This window comes from Diabrotica virgifera, chromosome 8, assembly GCF_917563875.1.
Source record: "Diabrotica virgifera virgifera chromosome 8, PGI_DIABVI_V3a".
Lineage (NCBI taxonomy): Eukaryota > Metazoa > Arthropoda > Insecta > Coleoptera > Chrysomelidae > Diabrotica > Diabrotica virgifera.
Genome location: NC_065450.1, coordinates 47,840,066 through 47,856,096, shown reverse-complemented (window position 1 = coordinate 47,856,096; position 16,031 = coordinate 47,840,066). Strand labels below are relative to the sequence as shown.

General features: G+C 29.7%; 1 protein-coding gene across 11 annotated transcripts in view; it reads left to right on the top strand.

Moving 5' to 3' along the window:
- The window catches only part of LOC126889954 (G-protein coupled receptor Mth2-like), a 595,837-nt gene that overhangs the window by 263,876 nt on the left and 315,930 nt on the right, over positions 1–16,031 (top strand). The window contains exon 1 of one of the 11 annotated variants that reach the window (XM_050658725.1): positions 15,278–15,407. The exons of the other annotated variants lie outside the window; for them this stretch is intronic. The gene's annotated coding sequence lies outside the window, so the exon portion shown is untranslated. Of the gene's footprint in view, positions 1–15,277; positions 15,408–16,031 lie in introns of those variants that run through there. 11 annotated transcript variants of the gene reach the window in all.

Below are 16,031 nucleotides of genomic sequence, written 5' to 3'. Positions count from 1 at the left end.
TGAACTCGACAACTCCTTTTCGCTGCGAAATGCTAAATCTCGTTCACAAATAAACTTTATAACTCTAAAATTAGTCTTTGAGTTACCATTTTCCAATAATTCTTTATTTCTTCGGTCTGTTTTGCTACTTCAGTATCAATACGCCCAATTCTTTCGTGTGCTTTAGACATTTCGTGATCCATAAGCCTACTATCTGCATCTACATGTTTCCTATCACAAAATTCTCTTCTCATCACTTCATAAGAATTTACAAACGAAGCAATACACCCACCCGGTGGAAGGTCAAAAACATAACCATGAACAATGCAATATTATCACTCCTTCGCTCCTTCATTTTATACTTGTCATACATTGTTCCTGTATCTCCTGCCAATATCTGTTTAAATGAATCTCTTATGTTTGGGACTTTGTGGGGGCCCCCGAAATGTGGGGGCCCCGGGCAGCTGCCCAGCCTGCCCTCCCTTAAATCCGGCCCTGGGAAGCATTGAGCTAAATTTTCTTAAAGTTATCTGAAGAATCTCCTGTCTTCCCTTGTCGGCAGAGTTTCTGGACACCCTGTATTTTCAATATTTCAAGCTATTTATAATGCTAAACTCTGGATTTAGCCAGATTTTAGCATCATAAAAATAAAATTGTCTTGAATTATTGCTGGGGCATTTTTTGCTTGGTATTTGCTGCAACTGGCATTAGGTAGTCATTTTCAAAACATTCTAATAATAGGTTTCCCATTATTTACTCTTTGTTTAACAAGGTATGGTCAAATAGCATGACTTCTAAGAATATCACTGTTAAATATTCAGTTCTTTTTATCTGTGCGTCATAAAAAATTACGAGTAGAATATCTATGTATTAACTAAATAATAATAAAAGCTATATTTATACAGTCATTACTATAGACATTGCAAAATATGTTAAATTAAATACTAATTATATTTAACAATTTTTAATGGTAGGCACATTCCATCTTATTATTCACTCAGACAAAAACTTTTGGATCTCCGATTTGTCTGAAACTTCGTTTATAGCTTCTGCGGAACGTAAATTTAAGCTCAAGCTGAAGCATATAAGCTTGAACAGTCTTCTTCTTTTTTTCTCAAAATATCATTTTTAGCGATTTTACAGTGATTTGGTATTTATTTAAACAAATTTGGTGTCTTTTATCATAAAGTATCAATGAAAAAACTAATTTTTTAATAGAAGGGACTCAAAACTGTCTATATGAGGCATTATAATAACGTATTTTGATTCAAAAACAAGTTTTTGATCAAATTTTAGTGTAGAAAATGTTGAAATATCGTTTTTTACATGTTCCTCCATTCCCAAAATACATAATCTTCGATTTGGCTGAAAATTTTCCTACTGATAGCCAAAAGACAGGACTTTAAGTGGTTAAAAGGATTTTTTGATCAAATTAATTGACACAAAAAAAAAAGAATGTAAGCAATTTATTTAATTCAAAATACATTTTGCTGCTGTCAGAAAACTGGCAAAAATGTTTATTTCACAAATTAATAAACATCTCTTTTCGTTTAAATTCAATGTTCAAACTGCTAAGAGACATGTGCGTTGTAGCTTTAACATTGAGTTTAAGCGAAAAACAATATTTATTTGTCAAATAAACGTTTCTTTCTGTTTTCTGACAGCACTAAAATGTATTTTGAATTAAATGAACTACATACATTCTTCTTTTCGTCTCAATTAATTTAAAAATAACACACACAGTAATTAGCACATATTAAGAAAAATAAATTGCAACAATAATAATTGTTATAAACATATTAATACTTTAATATGTAGAAGAGAAATATTTTACAGAATATAGAAAACATGCTTACTAAAGGATTTTCAATACGTCATATTTTTCTAAAGTTTCTTTAAACAAATATTTGGAGTCAACTGTTACTTATTTTGGATTTTCCAATCACTTATACTCTATTCGTGATAGACAAAATTATTTACTCGGATAATTTTAAAATAGCTCTTTAATTATATTTTGTAAACGAAGGAACAGTGAAAATTAATTGAACATTATCCACGCTGTGTGTATTTCCCACTTAAAAAAGAATCTTGCTAGGAATAATTTGCAAGACTCTCGCTTTTCCTAGACTTTTTTGTTTTAATAGTATAATAAAAATTATAAATAATATAATATAAATTGCATCTGCAACAATGTATTTAACTTACTTAAGGGGATAGGCCCAAAATTTCGGCTCCAATGCTATTTAAACGCATTAATTTTTTTCGAATCCTGAGAAAGATATTTTTGAAAAATTGAAACGCAGAATGAAAGACTACGTTATTACCGAGGGCCGAAAGTACCTGAAAACTTCTATAATGTTTATTTCAATAAATGGTTGGAAAAAAAGACAAAATTTAGTATGATTTTTAATTTCAAATATCTCATTCAAAAGAAAGGTTTTATTTACTTTTATTGTCACAAGACAGTGACAAACAAGGCTACTAAATATTTGACACGGCTTCAGGAATATTTTGAGTTGTTTATTAAATGATATTGACAGTGTATTTGATAAATAATTTATTTAAGACGTGAACCTAATAAAAAGTTATTTATGGTTTATTTTTTATGGAAGATCCAAGTAGAGAATACACCAGATATTTTGTGATCCAAGTATTTTGTTGTTACAGATGTTCAAAATTTATCTAAGCATTCCATACTGACAATATGATTTAAAAAATCACTTTATCACTTTTTCTCTTTACTCGATTTTTAGTTTTTATTATATACGCTCTGAGCTTCGCTGGTGTCGCTCCTAGCGGTTACTAATTCAACTTTCACCGGTAATTTTTAAATTTATTATTTAATTGTTATCGCTTAATTGTTTCACAATTATCGTGTAGATAGCGCTAAGATTAATTAATTAATTTATAAATACATATTACAGAACATTAAAAAAACTTAAATTCAGTATTTAAAACGTAAGTATATTTAAGGTAAAAATATATACCACAGCTTTGACCAACTAATATTTTTTTTAATTTTAATGTTTTTAATTTTATTTTTAAATTATTCACTTTGACATTTATGTCAAATTTCCGGTAAACGTTTACAAACTTGTCACTACTGGCGCTCGCGAATTTGTAAATATCCCCTCTAGGTACGAGCTCACAGCGTATAGTAGGTATATAAATTATTATTGTAATCATTGAATACATAGTTAGTGAAAAAATAACTATTTAATTAACTGAATTAATAATTTAAACGATTATACAAAAGTTATTGATGACAATGTCATTGCCACAACTAATATTTACATCTCCATACTAGTGAGAATTTTACTACACCTAATTTAGTCCAGGGCATAGCCACCTTTACTTTAGCCACCGTTAAGTAAAGGTGGCTGTGACTATGTCCAGGGTAATAAGGTTTTTTCCAAGACACTTCAACAGCCAGGGTGCTGAAGCGTTTTTTCGTCTGGTAATACCTATAAAAACAAATTGTAACTATTTCCTGCGTAGGATCTGGCGGCCATTTTTATTTATAGGTAAACAATTTAGTTTCAAAAAACGGCCTTTTTCCTTTTTTTTTTCAAATTAATGCAAAACATTAAGACTTATGGTTTTCTTAGTACAAACATTTTCGAGAGAATGGAAAAAAGCTTTAAAATGGCTTATTACAAAGTTTAATACACTTATTTATTGTTAATGTAATTGCGAAACAAGGTCGAAATTTCAAAAAAATTAATTTCGTAATAACTATTGTAAAACTAAGTGTACAGCTTTGAAATTTTTGTCAAATGAGGGTTTTTTGGTGTTCAATATGTGAAAAAAATTTCAAAGCGATCCATCCAATTGTTTAAATTTTAATCAAATTGTTTATCTCAGAGAGCTTTTTTTGGCAATAACATAAGTCAGAACAAAAAATAATGTTCTAACCATTCTACAGGTGCCAAATGAAAGAGCATGATCTAAACTTTCAAATTTGTTTAAAAAAAAGTGAATAAAAAATGCATTTATTAGTTATAAATAATTATGAAAAAGTATGTTAAATTTCTCCTTATAAACTTTTTATTTTTTTATACAATAAATTATATACAGTAGGAAAAATGAAAGAATACCCATGAACGAACATATAAAACACGCTGTATTTTCCTGTCACCGTGTCACATAAAAAATTGGTCAGCGCAAGTACATGTAATAATTATTGTTACATGTACTTGCACTGGACAATTTTCTTTGTGATACGCTGATAGAAAAATACAGCGTGTTTTATATGTTCGTTCATGGGTATTCTTTCATTTTTCCGAATGTACCTATATTTATTACAATGTTTCATCAATTATCATATACATAATATTACTTGGTAGGTGTGCATCTAAAAAACGGTAAAAAAATGATTTTTTTGAAAAGTTATTCAAAAAATTTATAAGGAAAAATTGACGATGCTTTTGCACAATTATTTATTACTATTAAATGCATTTATTATTTACCTTTTTTAAAACAATTTGAAAGTTTGGTTCATGCTCTTTCATTTGACACCTGTAGAATGGTTCTAACATTATTTTTTTCTGACTTATGTTATTGCAAAAAAAAGTTCTCTGTGATAAACAATTTGAATAAAATTTAAACAATTGAATAAATCGCTTTGAAATTTTTGTCACATATTAAGCACTAAAGAATTCTAATTTGACAAAAATTTCCAAGCTGCACACTTATTTCAACAATAGTTCTTGCGAAATTAATTTTTTTGAAATTCCGACCTTTTTTCGTAATTAATTATATTAACAAATGAGTGTATTAAATTTTGACACTAAATTGTTTATAAATAAAAACGGCCGCCATATCCTGTGCAGGAAATAGTTACAATTTCTTCTTATAGGTATTACCTGTCGAAAAAACGCTTCAGTACCCTGGCTGCTGATGTGTCACGAACAGGGTACATTTTTGTCTTATTACCCTGGCCTAATTTGCCGCGTAAAGAAAGAACGATTAGGGATATCCATTATATTTTGGAATCTTCATAATAATCTTTTGTGTATTTCTGGTCTCATGTTTTCCCACTTCATTATATTTCTTCTTTATGGTTTGATTTGTCCAATTTCCTTTGTGATATCTTTTATGCATGTCGTTGTGATTTTTCTACGATCATGGGTTACGTAATAAAATTACAGTACAAATGCACTTTTAAGACCTTCCTCAATACGACGTTTACACTGTTTGACGCTAAAACCACAAATGGAGCTAATATGCTTCGAAGATTCATACTGCTACTTATTCCTAAAAGCTTTTGGATTGAGAAAAACTCGTGCCACTAAAAGTGTTTATGTATATTTCGTTTTGTTTGTATATTAGGGTTGTTAATTGTTTACCAGTTTACCTAAACCTTTTATTACACAGATTTTAACAAAACAGATTTTATTACTCGGGGCATTTGAGTGAACAGTTTCGAGAAAAAGTCGACATATTCAGAAAATATTTGCATTAGGTATACATTTTCTTATAAGAATATGCAGATATATGCAATCTCTTGTAAAAATATATTTATTCAAAATATGCTAGATATGCAAAAAATGCATTTTGCATCTATTCCTCTTTGTAATTATAATAAATTTTTGACGCAATGACGTAGGTACTTATGAGAAATAAATTTTATTGCAAATTTTATTCAAAATTATGTATTAAAAATGTATTATGTATATGTATTAAAAATATGTTTATTCAAAATATGCTAGATATGCAAAAAATTCGTCTTGCATCTATTCCTCTTTCTAATTATAATAAATTTTTGACGCAATGACGTAGGTACTTATGAGAAATAAATTTTATTGCAAATTATTGTTAATCAGATAGCGGCAGATTTTTAGAAGAAAACTAATTATTAGCAATAAAATATTCCATACAAAATGTCTACATATTGACCAGTCGACATTAAAAGTATAACTTATTATAATCATTTGATGGCCACCTAAGGTATTACATCCGCTGTATTATAGATATAGCGCATTGGTAGGTCTACCTTTATATTAGTCAATGATATATGAAGTCGTTCCATGGATGAAAAAATTTCTAATTCGGATTCTTTGCGGATTCATGTTCAAAAATGTCCCCTTTAAGCCACTGGCGAAGCGTCCATGTAACCATTGTTACCATTGGTAACAGTTAAAATTTGTAAATAAATATTTTATGACTACTATGAAATAATTCCATTTATATTTTTTAAAAATAGAAATATTTGTTAATAGTATCTACCTAATTCAATAAAATAGCCAACTAGACGCACGAAAATATCAGCGAGTTTATGTAAAATCGGTTGCACGTTATTATAATACGCCCTTACCACAGTATAAAGAGGTTCCATATTTATTATACTGTGCCCTTACCGTGCGCCGCGCCGTTTACCACTTCTGTGAGTGGCAACGATAGTAGGATCTTTGACTGGATCGTCTCTGAAAATTTTGCGGGGGCGATGGCTCTGAAACCGCGTATTGGTGTTACCAAATTTTAATTTGGTGACGCTAGGTAGGGCCGGTGTCTATCGGGACAGAAAATACCGACCGTAAGAATATCAGACTTAATAAATGCAATTTTAATTATTATTATAATTATAGGTAATAATTATAATTCCATTTATGAAGTCTGTTATTCTTAGGGCCGGTATTTTCTCGATTAAACTCCGGTTAGTTAACCGTACCGGCCCTTTGGATTCGATTATTGCATAATATGCATTATTAATTATTAGTTTATAACTTGTAACTGTACTTGCTTATTATACAGATAATATATCTACAGTAGGAAAAATGAAAGAATACCCATGAACGAACATATAAAATACGCTGTATTTTTCTGTCACCGTGTCACACAAAAAATTGGCCAGCGCAAGTACATGTAATAATTATTATTACATGTACTTGCGCTGGGCAATTTTCTTTGTGACGCGATGACAGGAAAATACAGCGTGTTTTATATGTTCGTTCATGGGTATTCTTTCATTTTTCCGACTGTATACCTTTTTATCCTATATAAATCATATTAATCAATTTTAATTACTTGTCGAAATATATTAATTAACAACAACATTATTATAATATGAAATATTGATTATACAGTACATTGTAGTGTATAATCAATAAAATAAAAATTATTTAATATTTTAGGCTAAAAATGACAAATGAATGTACTGATTAGTATACTAATTATACAATTTGGATTTTTTAATAAAGTATAAAGGTGATATAATACATATTTTACCTAAAAACAACAAATATGTTTTTAGTTTGTAGATACTTTATATAATTTCTTAAATTTTTAATTTTTTAATTTTATTTCATCTATTTTTATAATAGACCTGGATCGCGCGTACCAAAAAAAAGTTGATTAATAGCAAGCTGAAAATTCACGGTGTCTAGTCGAACAAACTTTGATGTATGGGAACACTGTATATGTATATATAAAAATATTTATAAAATACATTATATATATAGATAATATATAATATATCTGGTATATATTTAATATCTGGTTTTGGTAACACTTTAGAAAAAGTCACGCGTCGCCACTGCTTTAAGCAAATCAGAAGGGTACCGCGCGAAATTTTTGGGCCGAGATTGTTTCAACAATTTTTTTTTAAATGCAAAATATTATCTTTTTTGCTCCGGAAAATATTTTTTTAGACCTTTTGGATCATTCTTAACAAAACAGCCTGTTTTATTTTTCTCAAAAGTTGATAGTTTTCGACTTATAAGCGATTTAAAATCTGAAAAATGCGAAAATACACATTTTTGAGGCTTGAAAACTAATATTATGTAAATGATTATTTTTGAGGTTTATTACTCGAGTGGACTCACATCATTAACTATTAATCATTAATACATATTAACGGTCTAAATTAAAATGAGCCCCGATTACTCATCAGAATATGGAAATTGAATGTTTAAACTTTAATTTATGCCTTTTTAGGCAACCTTAATTTATTTAGGTAACCTCAAAAATAACAATTTACATACGAGTCCTATTTCTTCTTCTACTTTTTGTGTAGACATGTCGATTTTTTCAATGTGCCTCTAGTAAGTTGTTATTCCATCGTTTTCGTGGCCTTCCCACTGATCGTCATCCTATTGGGGAACCGTATCTCGCCGTCCCTACCTACCTTACTACTCTGGGCTAATTAACAAAATTCATGGAAAAGTTATTTACCAGCAATTTTGTTGCTGGAATGGAATTATAAGATCATATATATTAATAATATAGGTATGCAAAGTCCGCAGATAGTGTGCTACTTTTTTTATAAACAAAATGGCGCCGACAAATCGTATTTTTTTCAATTATTGCTCTATAACTCTGAATATTTTAACTTTACAACAAAAACACCCAAATAAAAATTCACCGCAATTAAATTTTGCATAGAGATCTGTTTTTCACGATTTGCTTCGACGAAAATTTTCCTCGGAAAATGCGGGTTTTCCTAACAAAAACTCTAATTTTCAAATAAAGTTTTAGGTAAGTAATTATTAATCAATAATTAAATAACTTAGTGACATCAAAGCTTTCTTGGTATAGATTGTAATTCCAGAAGCCGGTGAAAATTAAACGAATATTTTAGCAACAATTCAATTGATAATTAACAATTTACGATCGCAATAATAACCAAAATAATAATGATACATTGATCAAACTTATAAAGATTATAAAGATGAGATGCTTATTTAATATTTTATCTACAAAATATAAATTTTTCTTTTGTTTGCATAATCTTTAAATTTTGAAAAAAAAATAGTTATAATACGATGGTCTAATTAGTAAAGTACAAAGAAAGGTTATTTACCAGCAATTTTATTGCTGGAATCGAATTATAAGATCCTATATATTATTAATATAGGTATGCAAAGTCCGCAGGTAGTGTGCTACTTTTTTTATAAACAAAATGGCGCCGACAAATGGTATTTTTTTCAATTATTGCTCTATAACTCCGAAGACTTTAGCTTTACACCAAAAACACTCAAATAAAAATTCACCCCAATTTAATTCTACATAGTGGCAAGTTTTTCCCGATTTGCTCCGAAATTTTCCTCGGAAAATGTGGATTTTCCCAAAAAAATCTCGAATTTTCACTAGTAATACCACTAGAGGTCAAATTCGGTAAGAGGAATACCAAGTGGTATTCGGTAAGAAAATTCCACACCAAATTTGCATTTGAAAATCCAAAGCTGCATGAACAGATTAATAGCGCGCCATAGCTTTGTCAGCAATTATTTAGGCTTTCAAATTCGTAATTTCTACTCATTGTAGTTGCATGGGAATACCATTTCAAGATAGAAAATAGTATATTCTTCAATTTTACATAAGTTTTGAGTAACTACAAGTGATAGAAAATGAATCAAAACTAAATTATGTAAACAAATAAAAACCAGTCTGTCAAAAATGTTCTGTTATTGTAAACGTCAAAAAATTTCCACTATAATTCGCTGTTGGGTACCCCACGAGCAAAAAATTTCCGATAAAATACCTCCGTTGCCATGGTGATCTGTCAAAATAACGTATTTTGATTGGTTCAAAATTACAGGTGTGGAATTTTCAAATAAATTTTTTGGACCAGTAATTATTTATCAATAATTATATAGCTTGGTGAAATAAAAGCTTTCTTGGTATAGATTATAAATTCAGAAGCCGGTGAAAATAAAACGAATATTTTAGCAACAATTCAATTGTTAATTAACAATTTACAGTCGCAATAACAACCAAAATAATCATGAGACATTGATCAAACTTAAAAAGATTATAACGGTGTGATGCCTATTTAATATTTTGTCGACAAAATATAAATTTTTTCATTTTTTGGCATAATCTTTAAATGTTTAAAAAAAATTGTTATAAACAAATTAACATTTCTCAGAAATTGATTATTATATTCTAATTTTAAAAAATGCTTAAAATGCGTATTTCATAGGTCTTGAAAATGAATGCTTTAAAAAAATTTTACAACCATTTGCAAAAAAGTTATGAAACAGCAAAATAAATATACGATTTCTCCGTTGTTTATAATTTGTTTTAATTGTTTCAAAGCTTAAATGTGAGTCTATGGTACAAACTAATTACTCACAAATAATGTAAAATTAGTGCAATGGTTATATTTTAATCAAAGATTAAAAATACTTTTTTTGTAATTTTTAGCGCAAAAGTAGGCCTGATACAGAGTCGGAGCTAAAATGTTCACTGGAAGCGACTGACACGCAGCATACATTATTTATTAAAAGTGTACGTTGCGCGGCCGGTCGTCGCTCCGAGTGAAAATTGTAGCTACAGTACTGTATGAGTCTACTTTCACGCGTGTGAATTACAAAAAAAATATATTTATAATCTTTAATTAAAATATATCCATTAAACTGATAATCGATATTTTTTTGTAAATAATTAGCTTGTACCTTAAACTCACTTCTACGCTTTGAAAGAATTTTAAAAAATTATAAACACCGTAGTAATCGTATGTTTACTTTGCTGTTTCATAACTTTTTTGCAAATGGTTGCAAAAAAGTTTTAAAGCATTCATTTTCAATACATTTGAAATAAGCATTTTAGCTATTTTTTAAAATTATATTATAATAAAAACTTTCTGAGAAACGTTAATTTGTTTATAACTATTTTTTTTAACATTTAAAGATTTTGCAAAAAAATATATTTTGTCGACAAAATGTTAAATAGGCATCTCATTTTTATAAGATTTCAAAGTTTGATCAGTGTATCATAATTATTTTGGTTATTATTGCGACCGTAATTTATTAATTAACAATTGAATTGTTGCTAAAATATTGGTTTAATTTTCACCATCTTCTGAAATTATAATCTAAACCAAGAAGGCTTTTAAGTCACCAAATTATTTAATTATTGGTAGATAATTACTTATATAAAACTTTCTTTGAAAATTAAAGATTTTGTTGGGAAACCCCGCATTTTTCGAGAAAAATTTTGGTCGGAGCTGATCGGGAAAAACACGTCTCTATGCAGAATTTAATCACGGTGAATTTTTATTTGGGTGTTTTTGTTGTAGAGTTAAAATCTTCGGAGTTATAGTGCAATGATTGAAAAAAACACGATTTTCGGGCGCCATTTTGTTTATAAAAAAAGTAGCACACTATCTGAGGACTTTGCATACCTATATTATTAATATATAGGATCTTATAATTCGATTCCAGCAATAAAATTGCTGGTAAATAACTTTTCCCAAAAATGGCCTATTCTCCGATAATCAGCCCAGATTATACCTATTTGTTGTCATTCGGCTTATGTGGTCGTTCCATTTTACTCTTCTGTTTTTTACCCAACTATTAATGTTGTCCATCTTGCATCTCCGTCGTATAGGTATCTCCACTCTAGTTCTATCCCATAGTGTCTTACCATCGATTTTTCGGAGGGTTTCATCTCTGCCGTTTCTAGCATTCTTTTTGTCCTTGCGGCTCTGTTTGCTCTATTCACTTGATCTTCCACTTATGTTTCGAGCTATCCGTAGCTAGATAGTGTCAATCCCAGATATTTAAACTCCATGACTTATTCTATTATCTGACCCTCCAGCTCTAATTACTAAGATGTAAACTTTTTGCAGATTTGCTGGTATAACCATGCATTTGGTCTTTTTTTGGGGGTTCACGTCCAATTTTCTGTCGGTTACATTAAATTGGTGCAGCATACGTTGTAAATCATCTTCACTTTAAGAGATTAAGGTTGCATCGTCTGCATAACAGATAATTGTTTTTGTCCTATTTGGTATCCTTTTTTAGTTCTTAATTATATAAAATATATTAGTTGATATTTTATACAGGGTGTTTCATTAATAATTGTCCATACAGTAACTACTGGAGAAACCGTAGCACAAAATACGAAGATTTAACCTAAAACACTTAAATAAAATGTGGCCCCTTACTGAGTTACACGGTGTTTTATCTAAAAATTTAAAAACTATTTTTGCTCAGCATTTTAAAACTATTTGACGTATCCTTTTCATACTTGGTTGAAAGTATAGGTACTATACAAGCTACTAAATTGTGTTAAACAAACGTTTCTGGCTATTACCAGAGCCGTACAACGGGGGAAAGTGAAGAGTTGACCCTTTCCGAATTCTACGCCACTGGCGAAATTGCTATTTTAGTTCAATTTTTGGATTCTCCAATACTTTCTATGAAAATAATATACTCTTCATTCGTAACGATAAGGTCATTAGTTTTCGAGATCTTTGAAGTTAAAAATGAAACGACATGGTTATTTTGATTAATGTATTGTGTCGCTTCTTTTTTAATTTGAAATATCTCGAAAACTAATCATTTTATCGTTACGAATGAAGAGTATATTATTAACATATAAAGTATAGCAAAATTAAAAAATTACACTAAAATAGCAATTTCGTTAGTGGCGTAGAATTTGGGAAGGGTCAACCAGCCCCTATCTCCTGTCGTACGCCTCTGGTAGTAGCTTGAAACGTTTATTTATCCTAATTTAGTAGAGTACCTACACTTTCTGCCAACTATGATAAGGATACGCCACATAGTTTTAAAGTACTGGGTACAAATAATTTTTAAATTTTAATCATATGAATCATATCATAAATTAATCAAAATAACTGTGCCGTTTCATATTTAACTTCAAATATCTCTAAAACTAATGACTTTATCGTTACCAAAAAAGAGTATATTATTTACGTAGAAAGTATTGGAGAATCTAAAAATGGCACTAAAATATTAATTCTTCAAGTGGCGTAGTATTTGAGAAGGGTCAACCATTCACCATCCCCTGTCGTACGCTTCTGGTAGTACCTATAAACGTTTGTTTATTATAATTTGGTAGGGTGTCTAGTAGTCGCACGTTCTGCCAAGTATAAAAAGGATACGTCGAATAGTTTTAAAATGCTAAGGAAAAATAATTTTTAAATTTTTAGATAAAACTCAGTAAGGAACAACATTTTATTTAAGTGTTTTGGGTTAAATCTTCGTATTTTGTGCTAAAGTTTTTCCAGTTACTATATGGACAATTATTAATGAAACACACTGTATAGTACAGGTCACTGAAAGTGGATATGAGCTTTTACCTCGGTTGAACCTCTATTGAACCTCCATCGATTTGCATGAAAATTGGTGAGTGGTTAGAGGATATCTCAAGGAAAACAGGTGACATGGAGCTAACCTGTGCTTTTATCCTGGGGGTAGATGCCACCTCTTCTCGCGGGTGAAAATTATTCTATTGAAATTAACCCCATAATTCGATAGAACAAATTTTAAAAAAAATTTGTTATATAAACTTTTGTTTTTTATAAAATCAAAACTTTTTGAATTATTAAAGATCAAAATGATATTTTTTTCGTGAGAAAAATGCATGTTTTTAACCAATTTTTCATAAATAACTCAAAAACTATAAGTTTCTACAAAAAAGTTATTATTACCAAAATTAAAGCTAATAAAAAATTAAATAAACTCCTTACTAGAAAAACCTTTTAATGCTAACTGAAAGTCAGTTATAGGTAATTGAATGTATATTTTTTCAGCGAGTACGCAAATCTAAGTGTTCAAGCTTAAATAACGGGAAAATGATGCATTTTATGGCATAAACTTATTAAACATTTGTCAAAGTACTTAAAAATATCTATCAAATGAGCCCCTGACCAAGTTGATAGCATTAAAATGTATGCACCAAAAATTTTTCAAAATTTATCTTTTAAAAATTTTTCCAAAAAATGTTATCAAATATCAAATACTAAACTGATGAAACTGATACTGAAAAAACTAAAATTTGGTTATATATCATTTTTACGTATTTTGAGTATTTTTGAAGTTATGTATTATCAAAAGTAAATGAAAATGACGATAATTTTAAAAATTCTGATTTTTTTAAAATTATATCGTTTTTTCAAAAATATTCATTCTAAACCGGTCAAAATTGTTAAAATCATTACTTATGCTAATATAAAGAAATTCTTGTAAGGATTACCATAAATTTTAATTTTTGTGGAAATGGCGTATGTTTTATTTTTCACTTTTTCCTAAAAAATTCGAATGGGTTCTCTTATTTTCATCATAACTTGCTTAATTTTGATGCTATTAAATTCTTCTGGAGCTCATTTGATAGGTATTCCGAAGTACTTTGACAAGTGTTTAGCAGGTATATTTTATAAAATGCATCGTTTTCCCGTTATTTAAGCTTGAATACTTAGATTTGAGTACTCGTTGAAAAAAAAATAGGTCCATTCAATTACCCATAACTCACTTTGAATTAACATTAGTTTAGTTCTTTAAGTAAGACATGTATTCAATTTTTTATTATCTTTAATTTTGGTAATAATAACTTTTTTGTACAAACTTATAGTTATTGAGTTATACGTGAAAAACAGCTTTAAAACATGCAATTCTTTTACGAAAAAATAAAATCTTTGATCTTTAATAACTCAAAAAGTATTGATTTATGTTAATAACGTTATCTAACAAATTATGCTTAGAATTTGGCGCTCTATCAATATATAGTATTATTTTTAATAAAATAATTTTCACCCTCGAGAAGGGGTGGCATCGACCCCAAGGGTGGAAGGTCAAGTTGGCATCATATCACCTTTGTTTCTTGAAGTATCCTCTAACTACTCACCAATTTTCATGAAAATCGATGGAGGTTCAACGAGATCGGGGGTGAAAACCTTCAGTGACTGCACTAATAGGTATACAAGCCTTTAAAATCCGTATTTCGCATTTTTCATGTTTTAAATCGCTTATAACTCGAAAACTTCCAACTTTTGAGAAAATTGATATAGTTGATTTGCTAATCTGAGACCCAACTGTCTACACTACAATCACAATAAATATGCACTAGAAATAAACAAGAACGAGGAGCACTCCCAAATCGTGTCTTGGTTTGTTTATTTCTATATAGTAAATTTTTATTGTGATTGTAGTGTAAACAGTTGTGTCTCAGATTAGCAAATCGACTATGAGAGACCTTATTATTTAAAATGGCCCAAAAAATCTAAAATGTATTTTTCAGAGTAAAAAAGATGATGTTTTAAATTTGTTAAAATAATTGTTTAAACAATTTCTGCCCAAAAATTTCGCCCGGTATTATTCAGATATTTTTGGAACATTTTTGAACAGGAATTCGCAAAAAAACTGAATCAGAAATTTTCCCATACGGGAGTGGTCTCACAACGTGTATTAATACATAGGCTCAAATTTAAATTTACAATATGCAATTCTTATCTTATCATTATTATTATTGAGGTATTTCAAAAATATTGCGGAATACCGAACATACCTACGTATACATAAATCTAATGAAAATGTATTGAATAAATTGATTACAAACTGCAAGTGAACGAAAACATGTCACAAAATGTGTAAGAAATTAAAGTGTACTAGAGCTAGTTCTGTTTTAACGATGTAGAAATCTCCTTTTTGTAGATGTTGTTATGTGCTTTTTCCTCTCCGATGGTAAGTCATGTCCTTTATAGAATAAGATGAAATTATACCTAGTAATTTTCGTAATACTTGCTACTACTACTACTCCGTGGCGTTACAACCCTTCGTTGGTTTTAACCACGCTTCATTCCTCCACTCTTCTCTGTCTTGAACAACCTCTATCCAATTCTTCACGCGCATAGCTTTCAGGTCTGCTGCTATATTATCTCGCCACCGGCGCCGAGGGCTTCCCCGTGGTATTCTTCCAATTGGGACTTCCTCCCATACCAACCTTACTGTTCTTTGGCCAGAATGTCTTCTGAGATGGCGGGCTCATTGGAATGTTTTGAACTTTATTTCTTTTGTTATGTTGGATTCTGGGTAAAGTTGTTCGAGTTCTTTGATAGTTCTTATCCTACATTGTCCAGCTGTTTCATCAAGCACAGGTCCAAAGATCTTCCTCAAGATTTTTATTTTCCAAACACGTAGTCTTTCTTCGATTGCCTTTGTTATCGTCCACGTTTCGCTTCCATACATCACAACGGGTCTTATTATTGTTTTATATACTTGCATCTTTGTACGTCTTATTAGTTGTTTCAATTTTATAAGGTTTTGAAGGGCATAAAGACATCCGTTACCGACTTGTATCCTATTTTC